The sequence below is a fragment of the Lynx rufus genome, unplaced genomic scaffold, assembly GCF_022079265.1.
Source record: "Lynx rufus isolate CCGP_SWC_20201006 ecotype Redwood Valley unplaced genomic scaffold, mLynRuf1.p SCAF_22, whole genome shotgun sequence".
NCBI lineage: Eukaryota > Metazoa > Chordata > Mammalia > Carnivora > Felidae > Lynx > Lynx rufus.
In genome coordinates this window covers 3217183-3240951 of record NW_025814837.1, presented here as the reverse complement: position 1 = coordinate 3240951, position 23769 = coordinate 3217183, and positions in this window count along the sequence as shown.

The window sequence follows — 23769 nt, the reverse complement described above, 5'->3', positions numbered from 1 at the left end:
AAGACTGACAGGCAGACACATTCTGTGTCCATCCACATTAATTTATTTGATGACTACTTGATGATTTCTTTCTCTTAGACTGGGGTCTCACCATTTCTGAAACCCACACAGTTTTATCCTACCATTGCACTTGACGTCATGGTACATGCTCTTTGTTAGGGCTCTGCTTCATCATCATGACCTGCTGAAGTCCTACCCAGTTATTCTTCCCCATCCACTGTCTGCATTAAATGTCTTCATTTCTGCAAAAAACTTTTCTGATAACCTCAGCCATTCTCCACATGAATGCATGTGGAAGGAATATTATAGTGATGGTAGTCCTATAGTCACTAATTCGGCCCAAGTCTTCTCTTTGCCATTGAGAACATCTTTTTAACCAATGCATTCAATACCAGTGGTTGATTTGCTAATGGAAAGTTAAAGTATGGGATGAATTTTTAAAGGATATACTCTTTAAATTCTTTATTCTAACTTAAATCCAAGATATGTAAAATAATTATTCAATCTTTTCGTATTTCTCAAGTCTTTAATTTGAATATAAATCTGGTGATAGTAATCTGGTTATTTTTTCTTGTATGAGCTGTTTCCTAAAAAAATTATCTGTGATTTTCATATTGAGCCTCTTTAAAATGGATCAGCATCTTATATACGCTTGTGTAAAAATCTGAAGGAAAATATGTATAGACTTTTACATTTTTTTCTCAAGTATTTATCATTGTCCTGCCCTGACTAAACTTGACAGCAGCATTAGGTGGTGGCTCTTTCTGTGACTAGCAAATTGACTTAATAAACCTTTCTAAGGCATTATATTAGTTTTCTATTGCTGCATATCGAATTGCCCCAAACCTAGCAGTTTAATACAATACACATTTATTATCTCACAGGTTTTGAAGGTCAGGACTCCTGGCATAACTTAGTTGGCTCCTCTGCTCAGAGTCTCACAAAACTGCCTCAAGTTGTCAGCCAAACTATATTCTCATCTGAGGCTCAACTAACGAAGAACCTTCTTTGAAGCTTCTTCAGGTTGTTGCTAAATTTATTTCCTTGTGGCTTTGTGACTGAAGGCCCTGACTTTTTACTGGATGTTTTCTGAGGGAGACCCCACATCATAGAGATTGCCCACATCTCCCTGCCACATGGCTCTGTCTGTAGGTAGTTTATAATGTGGCTCTTAGCTTCATTAAGGCCAGCATAAGAATCTCTATCTCTAGCCTGCTACAATTGAGTTTTGTATCATGTAATATAATCACAGGAGAAATATACCATTACCATGGCCATGTAACATAATGTAATCAAAAGAGTGACATCTTCTCATCTTTGTTATATTCTGTTGGTTCGAAGCAAGTCACGAGTCCACATTCACTTAAGCTGAGGGATTATATAAGAGTATGACTTCTTGGCAGTCACCTTAGGGTATGTCCATCATGAGCATTAAAATCAAATTACTTCTCTTAGAAATACTAACTCTCTTTTTGTATTCATCTTTAGTCAGCTTATCTAATATGTAATTAAATTATATAATTAGAGCACCACATTAAATGACATAAGCTGATTTGGGAATAAACATAACTGAGTCTTGGGAAGTACACAACTCGATTGATAAGAGTAAGTTTTCACTCTATGTAGGACTCCATCATTGTGATTTACAGAAAGAATGGGCATTGTCTATAAGGTCACTGAGTCCAGGTAAGTGGAGTAGTTCAGAGAATTTCATTGAACAGGTTTGCAATCCACTTGAGATTATGGCTTATAATTTTATGTGGACACACACACACACACATACACTATACATACTATGCTTTGTATCTAGCAAGTTCTCAATAAATAGGAACTAGGTAAAGGAAGCTGGTCATGCATTACAATACAAGTGGCATACAAACTATTTAGAGGAGGTAATACCAAAAGCAAAATGATGAAAATTTGATATTCTACTAGTAAATCATAGTGTATTGGAGCTAATAGAAGTATTATGTGATATCTACGTTAGTTCTCTCTGTTTAAAAATATGGAAACAAATCAAAGGAGATAACCAATGAATGGATATTGTGTGCCTATTTTATATATAAATTCACCATAATAAGAGAGAGATATAAGCAAAGTGCTGTGAGATAATGATGAAACATATACGTGATAAGGTTAAAAGCAGAGATCTGAGGAAGGTTAAATATGGGGTGCTGGAGGTGGGCCAGAAGAATTGAGATAGAGAAAGGGAGAAAAATAAAGGAAAGCTTAGTCCTGATGGAAGACACAGAATTTACTAAAACATGAAGACACGAAAGTTTCATAGTATACTCAGGGAACATAAAGTGAACAATCTCAATTCTAGAGAAAAGAGTATTCTGAAGGAAGTTGTAATGTAAGTTCCAAGTGAAATTATGAAGAGACTTAGAGTTCATACTAAGTGGTAAAAATAATATTTTCTAATACATACTCAGGATCCATAAGAGGTTTTTAGATAATAATATGATCATAAAAATACACTTACAGATGTAGTGTATGAAATGAACTGCAGAGGTGATATATGGCTGAAATGTACTCCAAGCACAGATATGGCTCTCATCTTGGATGATCAAAGTAGACATGGATGGGAAATCCAACTGGAATAATACTCAAGTTCCAGAGTTCTTTAAGGAGCATAACTGTGGATTTTCACAGAATAAAGACAAGAATAGAAATGTCCCCACCCCCCCAAAAAAAAACCTTTATTGACATTGTGTGTATGATTTTAGGCCTAAGTCAGTGATCGTGACAAGTGATGAGAGTAGTATAATGGGAGATGGGTTTTCAAGAAAAGGAGGTCAGGGAAAGGAGCCACTAGGTGAGTAACATCCAAGGAATAGTCATGTGGACACAGGAGAATTTCTAGCTCATGTCTGGCTCTAGGAGAATGCCAGTGGGAGAATGAAAAGCTGACATTTAGTTGTCAGAAGAAATGACATTCTCAAAAAAGTTAATATTTTAGCATAGTTGAACAGTAGAAGTAATCTTAACTATAGTTGAGAGATATAGGACATTTTCTAGGTAATAAAAGAGGAGATCTGAGAATGTAGTACCTGGTGAGAAATTGGGGCAGAAAGATAAGGTTAGAAAAATAACCATCAATTTCCAAGCTCATGATAGAATCTAGCTCTTCTCACTGTACACAAACACCTTATTAAATAGTTACATGGCCTATAGCTAAAGATAAATGTCCACTAATTGTCTCCCCACCACAAAACATACAGCTTGTTTAAACTTCATCTGGGTGACATCATTCAACCAGCATTAGTTCATCACTGTCATGTTTCTGAAAATGTGTTTTATTATTGTGGAGTCAGCAAAGATGCTAAGATATATCATGTGGGAGTTCTACATACACACTGTTCACTCAAACTATCTCTTCTTTATAATACCACCATATCTTTATGTAAATCCACAAAATATTCACTCAACAAAGATTGTATGAATTTCTTTCATGAGATATTGAAGCCATCTGATGACAAGGAGAGCTCAATCCCACTGCCCTTTCCTCTATTTTAACTCTTTCTCTCCCAATACAATCTACCCTTTCCATTTTTCCATTAAGGTTTACCGTTCACCTTCATCTTTATCTGATGATCCTTTACCACTTTAGGACTATGTTTCATCAATAATGCCCTCTTACTTGTTTCATCATTTTTCTTCCAAGCTGACTTCTCCCTGTCAAGCTTATGACTTCTCCCTGTCAAAGAACACCCAAGCTTTGTTCTTTCCCATTCTAGAAAATTCCATCCTTAAACATATTACTTCTTTTGGCTCCACCTTATCTATTTTAATATTCAGTCATTTTTCTTGAAAGAGCTGTCCATACTTTATCATCAAAATTTACTTTGGTTTTCATCTAAAGTTATTTCTTTCGTGAGATGGTCAGAGGCATTATATTTGGGAAATCTAAATAAGTCTTCTCTTGAGAGTTCTCCACATGCTTCATCATAAGGAAAACTTTTAATGATTTTCATCTACTTTCTGTAGATTGTTTTCTCTCTTGTTCCCCAGATAGCATGTTAAACTTAGGGTTGATTAATATTGAATTTTAAAACTTTCCTATGCTTTCCCTTTCTCATTCTCTTTCTTCTAATAGACCTGAACGTAAGACAACTCACATTTGTTTTCTACAATTAGACAGTTGTTTGCCCATATTATGACATGACATCAGGAAAAGGAAGATCCCACAAGACAAAAAAGAACATTCTGTTAGACTTATGAGGAAGTGGGGGTGATTCTCAACTATAATCAAGGTCTTGCCATCTTCCGGTGTGCCTCAGTAAATCACAGTGTAATTGTCTCTTCATTCATTCACTTGCATTAATCCTTCATAACCTTTGTTTTCTGTTTATTGCTAAATCTCCAGTTTCTCAAATAGCATCTAGCACATGTTAGGCACCTGATAAATATCTGTTGAATAACAACAGATTTCTTTTCCTACACTCCATTTTCCCTCTTACCTTAACGGAGAGACTTCAAGACTAAAATGATAACCCTCGTTTGTTCTATTATACAGGTATTCCCACTTTTTGAAAGCTCACATTTTTCTACCTCACTTTTACAAAAGACCTACATTAGAACCTTTTTTTGCTAACCGAAAGAAATCTGAAGAGGATTTTCACTTTTACAAAAAAAAAAAAGTGGAGGGAAAGCAAAAATAGCATTCAGGCTTTGTTTTAAAGCAAGCAGATACAGAGGCAGTGCACATCTCGAGGAGAAACAGTAGCCCCATCAACTTCCCCAGGAATTACACTCAGCATCTACCATCAGAGCTTTGAACTGTGTCTATATGCATCTGTGCTTTCTCTACATGGATTTTGTGTATCTGTTAGCAAGATGTGTCCTAAGGTATCAGAAAAGCCTAAGAAATGTTATTTTGGAGGTCTGGGAATCTCAAAATTGTTTCCATGTAAATTCATGTTAACTGTCTCTTCATTTTATGCTATTTCGGCTTATGAAAGGTTTCATAATGCTCTACATCCGGATGGCAGGGGAAACCTGTAGTTTCATTTTTAGATTCTTCTTTTAATCAGGTTGGTTTGACACTTACTCTCTTTATGTTTCTGGTTGCTTTGTTATTTTCTAGATGGGTAGTTTCACAGAAATAGGGCCAACATTCAGCTTTCCTGAAGCTACTTCTCAGGTTATGATACCCCTCAATCCTCATAAGTCATTGATTGTATTCTCTTTCATTGAAGAAATTGAGATAGGGAGATGCTAAAAGCCATATAAATAATTAATGGAATGAAGACACTTGGATGCATAATTCAATTGTATTAGACAAATAGATTAGATACGTTAGAGCCACAGCACTGACAATAGATGGGAGACTTCTCCAGCACCACTAAAATACAGGGCCCAGAGAGGTACTGGTGTTACACGTAAGATGAATTACTGCGACCAGCCGTGATATAATAACGGTATGAATTATTGAATTGGCATCTTCCTGAGACAGCTTTGGTCACAGCCTTGCTATGTTCTGGAGATGATAGAAGGAGATTTGTGTGATGTAAATTTATAATCAAAGGGTGTTCAGGATGAAAGATGACCTCCAAGGTTATGAACCTGAGCAGGAGACTGCATCATCACATGAAAAAGGCACTGTAAAATATGAAGCATTCTTCAGTTAGTAGTTGAAAGCCAAAGAAACTCTACTCTCTTGCAAATTTAACTCGAGGAAAGTTTCGGATAGGCAGAGATAGAATGGAAGATACCAAGATAATTGTGCTTTGGGTGGCTGAGGTGAGAAAGATAGATCTGGGAAATATCAGCTTAAATATGTTTCCTGAAATTATGTCTAAGAAAGGATTAGCAACTAATTAAAACATTTGGGCACTGAACTGCATAGAGACCTACAGCTACACACACGCATGCACACACACACACACACACACACAGGCACACAGGCACACACACATTCCACTTCCTTGGCAATTGGGCGATTAGGTAGAGTCCCTTATGTATTAGAAGTAGAATATTTTGTTAATATCCAGATCGTTTCATTACAGCTAGATCAAAGGGATGCCATTATTTTGGAAAGCGATCTGAAAAATATGCTTCTGACCCTGATGACTAGAAGATTTTTTTTTTCTTCTGAGCTCAGCTGTCTATGCAAGAGGAACCCAGACATACTGGGAGCACTTCCCTTTGCCACCGCTGCTTGACATGCTGAGTGATGGAGATGGATCTGGGAGACAGCATCTCCTTCCTGAAAACAAAGTAGCCTTTAAAAAGGGCTGTTAAACTGCTGTCTCGTGTTTGATTATTCTGTCCTCAGTAAAGTCCTTTATTTTTTACTACTAAATGGTCATTTTTATGGATGACATTATTTTAGTCCAATGACTGTTTCAAGAAACAATAGGTCAAAAGCAGCAAAGTATAGACCAGAGCCGGGACTGTGGAGAAAATTACCCCAAATAATAGACCATGGTCAGTTGAATCTAAGAAAGCATCCTCCAGGAAATTGTGCCAGATATTCAGGGAAAATTTAGGGAAAATCTGTTATAGACATGGTTTTAATTTAATGTAATGAAATAGTAATGCATAGATTTATACCATGCAATAAGACATTTTTATGTCTATACATAATTTCAAATTACATATGAAAAATACAGTAACTCAAATTAATGCATTTCTAACATATGATCAATTGCATTGCATTTCCTGGCTGTTAAAATTGTGTTTTATAGCATCAATAACAAATGTAATAAAATGTATTTCCTTATTAGGTCCCTCATCTTTTTTTTTTAAGAAAGGCAATAACCTAAAATTGTTATCTTCAAAGTTACTTTTTTCAAAAAAAATGACTTAATTGTTCTTATATTGTGTAATAAAGAGAACAGACGGTATTGACAAAATTAATTCCAAAAAACCCCACACAATTTTGCTCTTTTATTTTCTTCTAAGACAACAGAGATACATCAAAGACAACTGAAAAATAGTCCTGGAAAAAGGAATTATTATTACTCCTAGAGTGTCAGAATCAATAAAATATTACCTCTTCGTTTATTGACTTGAAGATATTTAAATCACTGCTCTTTTATTTTTAAATAATTAATTGTTTTCAGAATTTTATTTACTTAAATAGAAATTGTTTAAAACTTATCCTCAAAAGAACTAGTATCCAGCCTGTCTGTATGCTGTCATCACCAGTGCGGATGAGGTCTTCCTTTCTGTAACGTGCTCCGAGGCCTCCAGCTCTGTTTTCATCCTCCCTCTTGGCTGTGCTCCAGCCTCATAAGAAAATATACTTTCTTACCCAGCAAGAGGGGAGATAGTTCCATAAAATAACTTGTGGAGGAAGTTACAAATCTCTCGCTCTTAACCAGTTAGGGAATTGGTTTTGATCGAGACTGAGAATCACACTAATTTTTTAATTTTGTTTCCAAGACACTGAATGCTTATTCTGTGCAACCCATGGCTTGCTTGCATTTTCATGTCATCTGCTGGAAGACACGACTGTGATTGTTATAAAGTAAGTAAGCATCCACAAAAGCTTCTTTGTTCATAAATCCAGAAGAACAACATATATGGCAAGAGACACAGGATTAAGTGTGGTATACTTATAGTCCATGAAGTTTTAAGTTTATACATTTTTTAAAAGAAAATAAACCTGCCATTAAAAATCTACCAAAACTGCCTTGAAATGACCTTTCCTGGCCTATACGTGTATGGTACATCAGGGATTGCTGTCATCATAATTACCAGTGAGCTTGTGTCCTGCACCCACCATGGGAAATGTCCAATCCACATGCTGAGATCCCTACCTTGTGGAGTGTCAAATCCATTTAGGAGGGGAAAAAAATCTTACACATGAAAAGACAAATAACACTTCATGGTAACAGATACTAAAAGTCATAATGAAGACCCAGGATAGGATTAATAATATAAAATTTGTTTTAAACTCTGTTCACTGGAAAACAATTTTTCTTCTCACTCTTATTTGTTGTTTCCAATATGTAGATTCATGGTTGGATTATTTCCTTTTATTGGTGCATGGTTTTGAATTGCAGTGCTGTGCAAGGACACTTTTTCTCCATGTACTTATTAAGGGTGGCTAACGTGCTCACCTCCTAGGAGCAAACATTTTCTAGAATCACTGGTTTCTCAGAAACCCATGGATGAGCCTGGCAATTGACATCTTTAAATTACTGATGACCTGTAGTATTAATCCTTTCACCTTGCTAAGGCATGCCTGCTCGGCCATGGTAATCAGGCTTTTTTGCTCATCATAATCCCATTAACAAATTGAAAGATAGAACAAGAATTTTTTTACCAATCCCTCTGACAGGAAGCAGTGCAAAGGGGTTATAATTATGGATTATGTCTTTTATTATACATTGGAGCAAGCACACATTAGCCTAATTAAAAACACAGTGTGAATATTCAACTGCATCGAGCTGCAAATGTTTAAGGGCTGTCTGTAACAGCTGAAAATATATTTTGGTCTCATAGCAAACCTCGTCGAGTTGTATGGAAAACTGAGTTCAAGAATGGAGGATTGCACATTTTTTCGTTGGCAGATTTACTGACACCTCACCACGTAAAACACTTGCTAATCTGGGTCTCAGAGAGAAAAAAACATACCTGAATGAGCCATGGGATTAGAAAGTGAGGCTATGCTGAGGTTCACTAATGTAAACTCAGATATTTAGCTTCACTGAATCTTGCAATCTGGTTTGAGTCGCCATTAGAAGAACCCATGAGTGACGAGAAATCTATCCCAGACCTGGGCTAGAAAATACTGATTCAACATCTTCAGAAGCTACTTTATTGTCAACTTCAGCGATATTGCTTGGAATCATAAAATTGTAGATCTAGATTAGCATGTATAGGCCTTACAGTCCAACTCTTTGAAATTAGGAGATCCAGCAGGTGAAATAACCTGTGTAAAGACGTAGAGCTAGACCAGACTAGCTACAAACATTTGGTGAAGTTGCTCTTTGCATAACTGCAGGAAGTGCCAGTCATGTAAACTATGATGGACAATCTGCAGAGCCCCATGCAGCAGCCCTAGATGTTTCCATGGTCTGTTGTCCATTTCATAACTCAATGCCTTCTTAACTCCCCTACTTCTAGTATGGAATTTTTTGAATTTCTCATCAGGATACTCTTCTATCTCTGACCTAAATTATTCATACTATGATTAAAACTATATTTTCCGTGTTTTATGGAAGGCATTTACCATCAGATACAATACTTCTTTAAAATGTGTTATTGTGTTATTGACCTTTGCTGATAAAAATTCTTTCCTATTTCAGATAAGGAGTGAGCCCTGATCCAGAAAACACACCATTATGCTTAACTTTGGTGCACTGTTATCAATAAATATGTCCAGCAGTGCAACCCACATATGGACCAAAACTAAACATAAGATCACTGAGTAATGATCAGTAGAAATATATTCCTTCAAGCATGTAACACTACGACAAGAAGGGCTCAAAAACCACAATACATGATTTCATCTGCGTGTGTTGGTAACAGGGTAACTGGACCTAGGTCATGGAATGAAAACAGAGTTGGATCTTTTCCTAAACATGCTACTTGAACATGTATCAAATTTCACTCCTGTTTTACATCTCTATTCTAAACTACCATCATCTGTCATCTGGATAACTCCACAGCCTTCACCTTGATCACCTACTTCCACAGTGGCCTACCTTTCACCCAGTCTCCACAAAGCTGTCATCAAATGTTCTTAAAACTAAATCTCATGACGTCTTCTTCCCTTTAAACTATTTCAGTAGCTTCCTAATCCCACTAAAATGGATACCAAGCCCTTTACCATTGCTCTCAAAGTCCAGTTAGCTTTCCTGGCCTCCTCTTTGTCTGCTTTGCTCCAACTCCCCTGGCTGTCTTTCAGTTATTTCCTGTCTCAGGAACTTTGAATCAATATTTTTTTCTTCCTGGAAAGCTTTTCTTATTGCTTTTAGAATAATCAACACTTCTCTTTATCTTGAAAGCTTCAGTTTAAATGTCATTTCATCAAGGAATTCTTCCTGTTTCTGTCTTAAACTGTGCTCCACACTAAAGGCAAAGCATCATGTAATCTGCTTTCCGGGATTTCTTATCATTGTAATTTATACAGTTTTATGCATGACTATTAACTTAATATGTACTCTCCCCCTAGGTTAAAAGTTCATTAGGTCTCAGGCATGGTCTTTTTTTTTTTTTCTCCATCACCCTGTTCCTAGCATAGAGGATGGTGCCTCTGCATAGCACAAAACATAATAAGCACTGTGGAATGAGTGAATGAATGGGTACGTGGGGTCACGTCTCATGTCAGCCACACCCATTGGGTAGAAAGTTAATTAAATCAAATTTCTTTGACTGCAGGGTGCTTGCACATCCTGTTCCATCTGCTTGGAATTATCTTCTTTCCACTTCTGTTTAGCCTTCAGAGCCTAGTGCAAATATCATTTCATAATGATTCACACCTCCAGGCTAGTCCCTTCTATTGAACTCAGGTGACATCTTTCCATCTCCATTTATAGCATCTTTTGATGACAACTTCACATTTAATTGTGCAAAAGTTTGATCATTATCTTGCCCACACTTAGGCTTACCTATGTGGCAGGTTCTCAGGACAGTGCCTACTACATCATAGGCTCGAAGAAAATGTTTGTGAAATGGATAAAAGTTGCATATTCAGCAAGTTTCTTTATGGTATCGAGATGTCCACTATGAGAAGAGTTGTTACTCCTATAATAGTGGTCTTGTGTGTGTGTGAGTGTTTAAGTGTTAACACTAGCTAAAGAAGTCAGGATCTCAGGAGGATAGTTCACTGTTCTACTGAATAAAAAATTCTTTGCTGTGTATATTTAAAAGCAAACCTATATTTCTTATGTTGACTTAAGGTCTGTTTATTGGCCCAGGTCTGTTTTTTGAACTTAAGGTCTGTTTATTCTCTGGGGTCTGTGGGAGGGGCCACTTCATTTTGTTCAATCAGAATCCTCATCTTTGGTTATTCACGAACTTCCCCACTTGTCACTTGGATCCAGGGATGGATATATTTCACAGGCAAGTATATCCCACAGACATTCTGACAACCTCTGTAAGGCCAATAGACAGAAAGAAAGCTGCCACCAGATCATATTAATGACTTCATTTACACATGGCCTAAACGAGAACACTAAGAAAAGCCATCTGGCTTAGATGCTGAGAAAATGCCTCAGGAGATTGTATTAAACCCTCCCTCAGTATTCTTTTCTCCAGGCGAAATGACCCAATTCTTCCAGGATTTCTTAATAGAGTTTATTCTAGAGTACTACATTTCCTGGCCACTGTTCTGAGTTGGAGGAATAAGTAGTTCCTTCTAAGACATGTAATTTTTTTTTACCTCTTATCAAAAAAGCAAGTACCTAAACACACAAAATCATGAACTATCAGAGCTTTAATGATAGGTAGAGAACATGTCAGTGCCTGTTCCCTTTAATAATGAGGAAACAAAGGCCCACAAAGTCTGTCTGACTTAGACAAAGCATCCCCAAAAGGCAGAGTGATTGCCTCCCAGATACTCATGTGTATGAGTATAACATCTCCTAAATCCATGTTTCTATGAAGAAAAAAAAAAGAGATGCTTTTGAAATCCGCCAGGATCTCTAGGGTCCTGGCTGTCATTGACTTGGCAATGGCATTTCTATTTCTAATGATATCTGCATCATCCCTTAATGACCAATTGACTAAACATATTTAAACTGGTGGTACCAAAATCTGTCTGTGATTCTATTAGATAGTCATTACACTTACTTATCTTTCCTTACATATGCATGCTGATACGCCCTGGCTGTGGTAAAACATGCATATTGCAAAATGCACAGATTATAATATTTATTTAGTTAGTTTTAAATAAAGTTTATTTATCTGTTTTGAGAGAGAGAGTGAGAGCAAGCAGGGGAGCGGCAGAGACAGAGGGAGAGAGAGAGAATCTCAAGCAGGCTCCACACTGTCAGCATAGCACCTGATGCAGGGCTCAAACTCACGAATTGTGAGATGACTACCTGAGCCAGAGTAAGTCACTTAAACAACTGAGCCACCCAGGCGCCCCAGAGATATAATTTTTAAATGAAGAGGTTTATGATTTTCAATTTTGGATATTTTAATACTCAATAAGCGACGCTTTGTGTATCAACTACTGTCATTGTTTTAACACAACTATTATCTTATGACCTTTTTATCATTCTAAATGGCATTTAAATACGGAATTTAAGAACTTTAGGATGCTTCAAGACTGATGGCTTTTCATGTGGCACTGAAGCTAGTCCTTCAGGAGAATGGAAATGTGTGTAGAGATTCTTGTTGAGAGAATCTCTGAGGTTAGCTATCCTTGCATATACACAGCCAGATTCACAACTGGTAACCTAGGGTTCCTCTCACATTCCCAAGTTCTTCTTTAATGTCCCATCATAAACAAGATAGATGTTTCATTGATAATACTAAGTAAGTACAACAGTTACATAAGCCATTTAACCAATGATTCCTGCCACTGTGCTAAGTATTTTATAACATTATCATATTTAAATGCATGATGTGAGATCAAAGTAAATATTATTATTGTCCCCATTAGAAATAATATAAATTATCATCTTAAAATATCATATAATAATTATAGTACTTATAAAAATAAAACATCCAACTATAGGAATTTCAAACTCTCTTTCATAGTTATTATTTCAAAAGGAAATCACAAATATCTAGGATATATCAAAATATGTAGAGTTTTGTGTAAATTGAAACCACAACAAGGCACCACTATACGGGCACCCAGGTGGCTCAGTCAGTTAAGCGCCTGACTCCTGATTTTGGCTCAGGTCATGATCTCATGGTTTGTGAGTCTGAGCCCCACATGGGGCTCCATGCTGAAGTCTGAGATTCTCTCTCTCTCTCTCTCTCTCTCTCTCTCTGCTCCTCCCATGCTCTTGTGCTCACTCCCTCTCAAAATAAAATAAGCATTAAAAAAAAAAGACACCATTATGCACCTGTTAAAACAGCAAAAGTTAAAAAGATTGAGTGTACAAAATGATGGTGAATTCCACATGGAAGGACTGGAATGCTTATATACTACTGAGAAAAGTTTAAAGAATTCAATCCTTTTGGAAATGACTTTGACAGTTTCTTAAAAACTTAAACATGCACCTGTCAGAGGATCCAGCCATTTCACTCCTAGGTATTTTTCAAAGAAAAATGAAAGCTTTTGTCTACAAAGATGGGTACCTGGATGTTCATACCGTCTTATTTGTGATAGCCCCAAACTGGAAACAACATAAAATGCCCCCAGCAGATGAATGGATAAACAAACTAATATATCAGTACATTGGAGTATTATTCAGCAACAATAAGGAATGAGCAGCTGATTCATGCAACAACCTGGATTAAGATCAAAATAATTACATTGAGTGAGAGAGAAAGTACGTCCTGTATGATTCTATTTATATAAATTCTAAAAACTACAAACTTATGTACTGTGACAAAAGGCATATCAGTGGTTTTCTGGAGGTGGAGGGGAGGGCATGGGGTGGGTCAGAAGGGGCAATATACACTGGGTTATAAAGGCCAAAGGAAATTTTGGGAGTAATGGAGATGTTTATTGTTTTCATTGTGGTAATTGTTTCATAGCATATTTACCCTCACAATTTAAATATCTGTTTCCTGTCAATTGTGCCTCAGTAAAGCTGTTAAAATAAACTAAATAATTTCATAAAGCTGCATTTATTATTAAACGAAAATATATGAATTAAACAGTCAGCTCAACAGATTAGAAAGTAAAGCATTAATTTAGTGCTATCAAAGCAAAATAGACAAATAAGTATGAGAGCTGAAATGAAAGAATTATAAATTTTTGAAAATTGAAGTTCATAAATAAACCAGAAAGAGATTCTTTGTATTAGGGAAAAGTACTTCCAATGTGCATAACAAAGAAATTGTTAAAAAGCAGCAATCCATGCATTTAAGAATTAACAGAAAGGAAGATGGCATAACTTTATTAAATTAGCCATAAGAGAGAAATTCGTTAAACTCTGTAAAAATAATGCTGGAAATGTAAATCACTAGAATAATATTCTAAGAAAATTAAAAGATAACAAAATTGACTCCAAAGGTGATTTTTTAAATAAAAAAAAAAAACAACAAAATTCAACCATGAAGGAAATTTAGAAATTTAGTAAAGAGCAATTTTTTAAAACATTTTTTAGGGGCGCCTGGGTGGCGCAGTCGGTTAAGCGTCCGACTTCAGCCAGGTCACGATCTCGCGGTCCGTGAGTTCGAGCCCCGCGTCGGGCTCTGGGCTGATGACTCAGAGCCTGGAGCCTGTTTCCGATTCTGTGTCTCCCTCTCTCTCTGCCCCTCCCCCGTTCATGCTCTGTCTCTCTCTGTCCCAAAAATAAATAAACGTTGAAAAAAAAAATTAAAAAAAAAACATTTTTTAAATTAAGGTTAATTTGTTTTATTGGTGATTTTTTTCAAACCTTTACAAAACGTGCATTTCCTGTGAAATATTTACTTTTTCTAAATATGTAATGAATCCATGGTAATTTAAAAACTATAAGATTGGTCAAGAGAAAACGACACATTGGTGGAAACAAATATGAAAGGTACATAGAAAGAGACAAAGAAAATAAGTCAGTTGCAAAAGAAGAAAGTTATATGGCAAAATACAATTAAAAGATTAAATAAGTATTTCTACTCTTTGAGGAAACTATATACTATTATTTTGTATTCACTGAATTAATAAATAATACAAAGATTGACCAAGTTTTGTGTTGTGTGTGACAATACAGGGACACCACCTACATTCTTACTTTCTTATACTCTTTATGCGACAGTGAATTGGTACAACATTGCTAGAGAAAAGTTTGGCAAAATAAATGTATTATTAAAATTGATGCAGGAGAGCCTGGGTGGCTCAGTAGGTTAAGCACCAGACTCTTGATCTCTGCTCAGGTCATGATCTCACAGTTCATGGGTCAAGCCCTGCCTCAGGCTCCTTGCTGAGAGTGGGGAGTCTGCTTGGGATTCTTTCTCTCCCTCTCTCTGCCACTCCCCCCGCCTCTCTCTCTTTTTCTCTCTCAAAATAAATAAACTTTAAAGATAAAATAAAACAGGGGTGCCTGAGTGGTTGAGTCAGTTTAACATCTGACTTTTGGTTTCAGCTCAGGTCATGATCTCAAGGTTTGTGGGTTAGGGCTCCAAACTGACAATGGGGAGCCTGCTTGGGATCCTGTCTCTCTCCCTCTCTTTCTGCCCCTCCACCACTTGTGTGCACGCATGCTCTCTCCCCCTCTCTCATTCTCAAAAATAAATAAACTTAATTTTCTTTAAATAAAGTAATAAAATGGGGCGCCTGGGTGGCGCAGTCGGTTAAGCGTCCGACTTCAGCCAGGTCACGATCTCACGGTCCGTGAGTTCGAGCCCCGCGTCAGGCTCTGGGCTGATGGCTCAGAGCCTGGAGCCTGTTTCCGATTCTGTGTCTCCCTCTCTCTGCCCCTCCCCCGTTCATGCTCTGTCTCTCTCTGTCCCAAAAATAAAAAAAAAAAAAAAAAAAAAAAAAAGATTTAAAAAAAAAATAAAGTAATAAAAAATAAAATAAAATAAAAATAAAATAAAATCAATGTATACCTTTGAATCTTAAATTTCATTATTAGGAATTAATATTAAAAGTATTGTTAAGAAGGGGCAGATGAGTATCCGCATTTATTCATGGCCTCATAGTGTACATTTGCAAAAGTTTAGCAAAAGACTAAGTACCTTCTAATGGGCACTGGTTATAAATTACAGGAATGCACACACACTAGTATGCTATGTAGCCATTAAATTGTGATAGGGTATGCATTTTATTGGCACGGAAAGATGTCTTTCAATATTAGTGAATGAGAAAGGATGTATTCACATTTTTAAATATTGTTTAATATGTGCACACACATACATTCACACACCTACCGGTCTTTTTAAATTTCTAATATGTTTTAGAGCAATAGGAAGATGGTTGTAAAATATTTTCAAAAAAGTTAACAGCATTATAATAATTGATTAGATTCAGGCAATGCTTCTCATTTTCTTTTTTATACTTTTTAGTCTTTTTAAGAAATAATAGAGGCACCTGGGTGGCTCAGTCAGTTAAGCATCTGACTTTAGCTCAGGTCATGATCTTGCAGTTCACCAGTTTGAGCCCCATGACAGGCTCTGTGCTGACAGCTCAGAGCCTAGAGCCTGCTTTGGATTCTGTGTCTCCCTCTCTCTCTGCTCCTTCCCTGCTCACACTCTGTCTCTCTCCCTCAAAAATTAATAAACATTAAAAAAAATGTAATAAAAAATAAAATTAAAAAATAGATTAAAATACTTTATATTGTGGAAAAACTATTTTATTTGGGGAACCATTGAATAGCATATTTGAGTAACCTCTTATTCTCTGAATAAACTGGAGTAGTCATCTATGAGTCCTGCCCACAGGGGTAAGTGATTCTGATTTGATCTTATGCGTCTTGTTAACCCATCCATGGAATTAGCGAGCAGGCACTGAGGAAAGGGAGCTGCTGTCTGTGGAGGTGGGACACAGTGTGGGGGTTTGGTGGAGATTACTCCTTTCTGAAAAGTGCTGATGCTACGCTGGAGAATTCTCCAAATGCATTTGTGAGAAAATGAGGGGAAAACACACTCTTTTTATTTCTTCCCAAACCATGAATTTGTCTGGGCTTATGAATATGCTGTTTACCAAAATTAAAGTTTCCAAGTCACTATTGATTGTAATTTATTTCTCCTTCCTTCAAATCCAAAAACCTAACAGTATGTGAATTGGTAGAAACATGTAAGAAGTCAGCATGACAAGAGGAAAAGAGTCTGCGTGGAGGTCCATTAAGAAAGACTTGGAAAGCTACTAGCACATTCTGATCCCATGGTTAAAAGATAGCCTTTTCATTAACCAATAATCACACCTACTGAACCCAAGCCCTAAGTTGAAATCAGGCAATCATTGAATATCATTGTGAATATGAATATGATTATGTGCTCCAGTTATACAATCAGCTGTGCAGGTGAGCACAGGTAGAGGACTGTTCCTTGTTAGCCTATTGATGTAGAAACAGGACCCACTTTCCTGAAACAATTAGGGAATACTGCAAAATAGTGTGGTAAGGGTTCAGTGATGCAATTTAGTTAAGACATGAATTCAAAGAGTTAAGAGTATGAAGCACAGAACTTCAGCCAAAACTTGAATCCTCTAGAAGGCATATAGCCTCATTTTTCCAAGAGGATAGCGCCAACATTCACCCAGAGAATGGCCTGATTGGGAATCCAGGGCCTCATTGCTGACTCCTTACCTCTTATGCCCCTGAGTTCATTGACAGCAACCAAAAAGCTGCATGCGTCTCAACACTCATCTTCATCATCGCTGCTATTACTTTGGTTCAATTCTCTTTGAACTTCTGCTTGAAGTATTGACATCATTGCCTAATTGGGATGCTGCCTCTTGCTTTGTCCTGTCCAAACCAGTGGACCCAGTGTGATCTTTCTGAAATGCAGCTCTGACCCGACCAATCTCTTCCCTAAAATATTTCCATGACTACCCATTACCAACAGCACAAAATCTAAACCCCTTAGGAAGACAAACAAATCTCTTTGTAATCAATCCTCTGCTTGTCTCTCCGGACTCATCTCTGCTGGTCCCCTGACACTTCATCTCTTCATCCTGAATGATTTGTTATTCACACCATATACCAAGGCCTTGTCACCTTGAGGTACTTCACACATCGACTCTCCCCACTCCCATCAGCTATCCTCACGTTCCCTTTATTATCTGGTTAACTTCAATTCATCTGTTAGGAATCAGCCCAGATTTCACCTCTTCCCATAAGATGCTTTGTCTGATCTCACATGTCAGGGTTGATAGCCTTCCATCTCTCCTGTAACACCCCAAGTGTATCTCTATTTTAAGATTTGTCTATGTAACAATTTCCTTGTTTCCCCAGGTGCACTGTCAACTTCCTGAGGTTAGGAATTCCATATTATTCATCACTGTATCCTAAGGTGCATTCTCACCCTAGGTCCAGTATATGGTGAGAGCCCAAAATATGTGTTGAATTCAAAACTGAATTAATGAATGAATGAATGAACAAGTGGTGAAGAGATTACTGTATGAACAAAATTATGGAAATGTGCATGCCAACTTGAATATTAAATGACTATGAGAGGGAATAGTAAGTGATTAGAAGAAAAATAACAGACTATGAGATAAGACTTTTTCAAAATTAAGTTTTATTTAGTGTTCAATCCACACAAATTAATACTCAGCCATATATTGTTTATATGACTATCTAGACACATTTGGTATATACACATACAAACATATGTATGTGTATATATACACAGACATTTCCCATCTTCTTAATGTATATTGGACTGAGTTCTCATCAGTATGCTAACTCAATGTACCAAGGAAATTTGTAGCTTATAAAACAGTCCATACATGCTCTCCTATGTTTAAGTCATTGCAAGCTTCTTGAGATTAGAATCTGTTATTATTCTACATAGTGCCAGGCATTGTGTTAAACCCTCAGTAGTTATATTTATTTGGGGAAATGGACTTGATCTCATGGGTACAGGAGTGATTTGCTTTTGAGAGGCAGAAGTGTGGCTACTAGGAATGCAGAGCAGGTCCAAAGCACAAAACCTGGTATTTCATGAATTTAGGAAAGTTTTTAAAAAGAGACTTAATGCACAGGAGTTGACATTTTATTAATAATTCCTTTCTTGAGAGACTCATGCAGCTTGGGCTGTTTTCAGCTCTTTCAAGTCCCCTCTTCTGCTGATGTAGCGAGAAGCAGCAAATTCAAAGTAAAGCTAAAAGAAGCCTGGAAGCTCAGCCTCTGGGCAGTCATTTTCAGTATTTATGAGTGCCTGTAAATGGCTAGTGAGCTGTTGGTAGCACCATTGATTCTATTTTTAACAGTTGACTTCCTCACAATCAATGGGATTGACCAAACCAACTGTCTAGTCAGCACAACCAGGCGATGGCCACACTGTGGTCCATTAGTGGCCTGTGGTTCCAGGTGGGCGTCTACCTCTAATAAAGTCTTGAGCCAGGGAACACATCCCCTGGCACCAGCCTGCTCAACCTCTTTTCTCAGTGCCAGAGGGCCCCATTACCATAGAAACTTGATGGAGAAAGACCCAGAAGCAAATTATGCAGCTCTTTAGCACCCTCTGGTGTCCAGTCTTCCAAAAACCCAAAATTCTCCTGGGTTTTTAAAAACTTGACAACGATCATTCCTCCCCAAAGCTATGTACTGCCTTGTGATGTTCAGCAATCCAGACTGAGAAATTCTTTTATCACCTGACATCACCATTCTTGTTGGCTAAAGAGTACTCCTAATGGGAAAACCTCCCCTCTAACTATCATTTAATTAAGGGGAACTAGAATGATCTAGGCAGTGCATTTTGGAATAGACAGTATGAAAACTGCCTGCTTTAAAATCTGAAATCTATTTTGGGTTATACAAAGGAAAATTTTCTAGAAAATAGTAGAATTCTTTATGTAGAAGTCATTAACTGTTTGATTTACTACAACAAGCAAATGAAAGGCGCAAGTAAGGAGATACTAACCAAACTAACATTGATTTTCCTCTTAGGACTTCTTCTCCCATCCTTATCCATAGGCAAATGTCATGAAAGAGAAATGCTTTGGGGTGGACATCACATAAGGGCCATAGCGTTGACTCCTTTTTCGGGTTGAAATGTGACTTTGGACAAATCACAATCTCCATGAACCTCAGCTTTCTCAAATATAAAACAAGAATATAAGTACAGGACATTTTTGTCATCTTGGGGAAGAAACATGGAAATCTAAGATCCTATGAGGTTGTCAGGGCTTGGATTTCTGCACCACCTGAAGATGGCTGATGGATGCCTAGATTTCATTATCTACACATGCATAAGTTTGAATCTTTTCATAATAAAAAAGTTAAATGACTTTCAGTTGGAATCAATTTTCCATGTTCTCCCGAATATCACGTTAATGAGACTCTGTGCCAATCCTGAAAAGATAGGAAGAATGGTTGATTCTCATTTTAGACTCTCTTGTGATTATATATTTTAAAATAAGCATTGGTGGTTCAATAAAAGCTCCCCTTTTTTTAGAGTGGCCTCAAGCAATGTATGAGAAGAAGTGAATTAGAAAGAAGGATTTCTGCAGGAAAGTGCCAAGTGTTCTTCATGTGTTTTTATCATAACCGTGCTCACTTATTAAGATCCTACTAGGTACCAGGAGTTTTAGATACCTCATTTTATTTAATCCTCCTAACATTGTTGCAAGGTAGATTTTATTATTCTCATTTTGTAGAAAAGGAAACTAAGCCTCAGAGATGCAAAGCAATTTGTCCCAGTTATCACGCAACCTATAGAGCTAATATTCATACTGAGAGGTTTTTTTTTTTTTTTTTCTGAAGCCAAGCTGTTTTTCCCCCCATAGAAATAGCCTCTTTTCATTTAGAGAGCAAAATGGGGAAGGGAAGGAATTCCTGAGTCTGTTTTCTGGCAGAGCTCTTCAAAATTTCTTTTCCTAATAATGGATGGTTGTAAGAAGGCCCAAAAGCATGCAATCCAATGGTCCTGCTTTGTCTCCTTGGCAGTAAGAGGCATACAGGCTGATGAGAGGTCCTCCCATTCAGCGAGGTGTAATCTACGAGGAGCAACTCTATTTATTCACCTTGCTTCAGGTTTAATTGAGCACCTACTATATGCCAGGTATGACCAGGGCATATAAAATGAAATGAGTTCTTTTTTTTTTTTTTTAATTCTTTACGTGTCAGAAGAAATATCACAGATGCCACTAAGGAAATAAGGAAGGCCTTGATAATTTCCACCCCACATAGAACAACTCACCACATTATGGTATCCAGAGGAGATCAGTATGGCCCCAGGAATTTGTGTTCGCATCCCTCTGCTCTTTCGCCACTACAGTTAAGTAAGCTCTTTGGTCCCAGACTGCCAGCAAGTGAGCTCCGGTTAGGGAAAGAAAGAGTTGGAAGGTATATCCTACAGAGAATTGGGGAAATCCTAAGGCCAAACTATATATAATTACTATTCAGTTACAGTGACTCATAATTGAGAAGTGTAAACATCTGTTTAGGTTTCAGATTGTGTCTCTGCTCTACTCCTGTACTAGCATACCTCATTCTAACTCATCTGACAGGTCTGAAAAAGCAAGACTGATGACCTCAGACCAGAGGGGGCTTACTCTACAGATCATCTCTGCAGTTTTGCTTGGTAAAGAGAAAATTAAATAGATACCTGTTATTTAGTATTTCTTTTTCCTTTAGTGTACATTTCCCCTTCTGGATGTTGAAAAGACTTGTCCCAAGATCGTAGACAAAAGGAAGTCAAAGGCATTCTCCACAGCTTCCTCGAGCCACAGCTGTTAATGTGCCTTACTGGTCTCTTGGAAAAGAAGCCACCCTCTTGCCAAGAGTGCTGATAACCATGGGAGGAGGTAGACCCTGGAAAGAAAGAACCACTCTGGGTCTTTAGCATTTCCAGATTTGGAAATTCTCTCATAATTTATAGACCTAGAAATTAGAGATACAGAGAGAAGGAAACAAAGACTAAAGAAAAAAGAAACGAGCAATCTAGCAGGAAAAACACAACTAGGAAGTTTAGAAAGGAATGCACCCTGGCAGATACAAAGACATTCTTTCCCGCAAACTTCCTGAAACGTTGAGAATTCCAGCTTTTAGAAAAGCAAACAGTGTTATCATATTTTAAAAAATGTTTTTCTTTCCATTTCTTCTTAGCTTATATTGTCCCTCCCTTTCCCTTCTAGTTCTTTATTTCAGGATCACTGGATTCTACTGTGTTTGGGGGGGGGGGGGAGAAGGAACCATAAACCTAAATTATAGCCAATCAGATTGTACTCACAGCTCAACTACTAGACAAATTGCAGCTCATGAAATTTGCTATGGGTCAGGAGACTGAGTAATTTTATTTTAATCAGTCTTATTTGAAGCTGGAATGCCCTTGCAGCAAATCCTCTGAACAGGATTTCAGAGGGGATATAGACTGGTCTTTTTTCCTCTCGTCCCCTTTTTTTTCTTTCTTTCTTCTTAGTAAACTGTTTCAGGTCTCTGGGAGATAATGAGAAATAAAAGTTGAAGATAGTCAAATTTTATTCCAGTTCTGAATGAAAGCGTGTCTGGAACTTACATTGGCTCCAGCCTTTCTTACAATGCAGGATTAAGCTGTCCAAATCCTGTCCCCAGCATTCATTTACATGGAGATGTCCCAGGCGGACCTCGGGTCCGGCCCCAAGAACCACAAATGCCGTGCTGATCTCTGCGCCTCGCTGGCGGTTTGGATTTCTGGGACATTATTCCATGTCACAGGAGGCCTCGCAGGCTGCTGTAAAGTCGGATGGACCGATATCGCCACAACACAGCTGCCTTCTCAGCAAGGGGGAGCAAATAAGAGCCTTTCAGAGTCACGGGAGTATGGGATAGAGGCAGCATTAGCGCTTCTCAGCAATCCCTGGGGTTTGTAATGCCATCTTTGCCGCAGCTTAGATCACGGAGTCAGACCTCCAGAGAGGGCCAGGCAAATCGTGCCCATGTTAGGTCAAGAGGCAGGGTAAGGATATCACCCACTCTTCTCTGGATCTTTGCAACCCAGTTTGTCAAAGCATCCATACAATGGTGAAACGTGTGAACAGGGTGGTCTGCTTTCCAAGGAAGAGAGTTTGGCAAGAGTCTAACCTGCCAGACATCAGCTGGCCCTGTGTGAAGTCCTACGAAGTCGAGTTTTGAAGACCCAGTACTTTTAAACGTTCATGCATATCCCATATGCATAAAGATACTTCCATGTGAGTCACTAAAGGTCAGGGGCAATCAACACCGTTCCTCTTCTTGGTAATGTTCTTCTTTATCATCTCCATCTCACATTTCTTCACTTTGCATTTTAGGTCAAAGGAATTGACAACACTGGCCGAGTAATCCATGATAGATAACTCTGGCAAACTAAGAAAGAGACACACAAATCACCAGTTTGACGTTTTAGGAAGCTTATCCACATACTCACGTATCAACTTAATAAATGATTATCGGCTTCCTTTTCTGGGCAAACACAAAGGATGGAAAAAATGAGAAAACAATGTTAATGACCTCAAGTAGCTGAGGCCCTCAGGTGGCCATTGTCTGAGGTGGTGGGGGACAGACCAGGAGCGGCTGTGCCCTTCTGCTGGGATGAGCTGGAAAGTGGCTAAATATTGAGCTGGGGAGAGTCCGTTCTCTCCTGAGATGACAAGACAGTGTAATTCAATAAGGTCAATCCTTTGACAATACTATCAACTAACATTTAGTACTTACTCTGTGCCAGAAACTGTGTCGAGGGCTTTCCACAGGTTCCCACATTTAATTCTCACAGCAGTGTTGTGAGGTTGTTGCTGATGTTGCCATTCTCTTCTTACCCAAAGAAACTGAGTCATAGCTGTCAGAGAGACTGGTGGGTAAGAGCAAAGCAGAGCATTAACCTCCAGAAGTAACTTGGGCAGGATTCAGCAAAGCACATTTTATCCAGTTAGCAGAACTAAGAATCAGGGTCACTCCAGGTCCTGAAAACAAGTGGAATTCGTGTTTGTAGAATGAGAGCACCCCAGTGAAGCTACTTTTTTGTAAGCAGTGAGACTTGTTGCTGAGTTAAGACATGGGCTGGATAAAGTACCTTGCTTACTCCACTGCTTGCACTCACAGCCCTGTGATCAAGATGAATGTAGAACCCTAGAGAACACTAAAT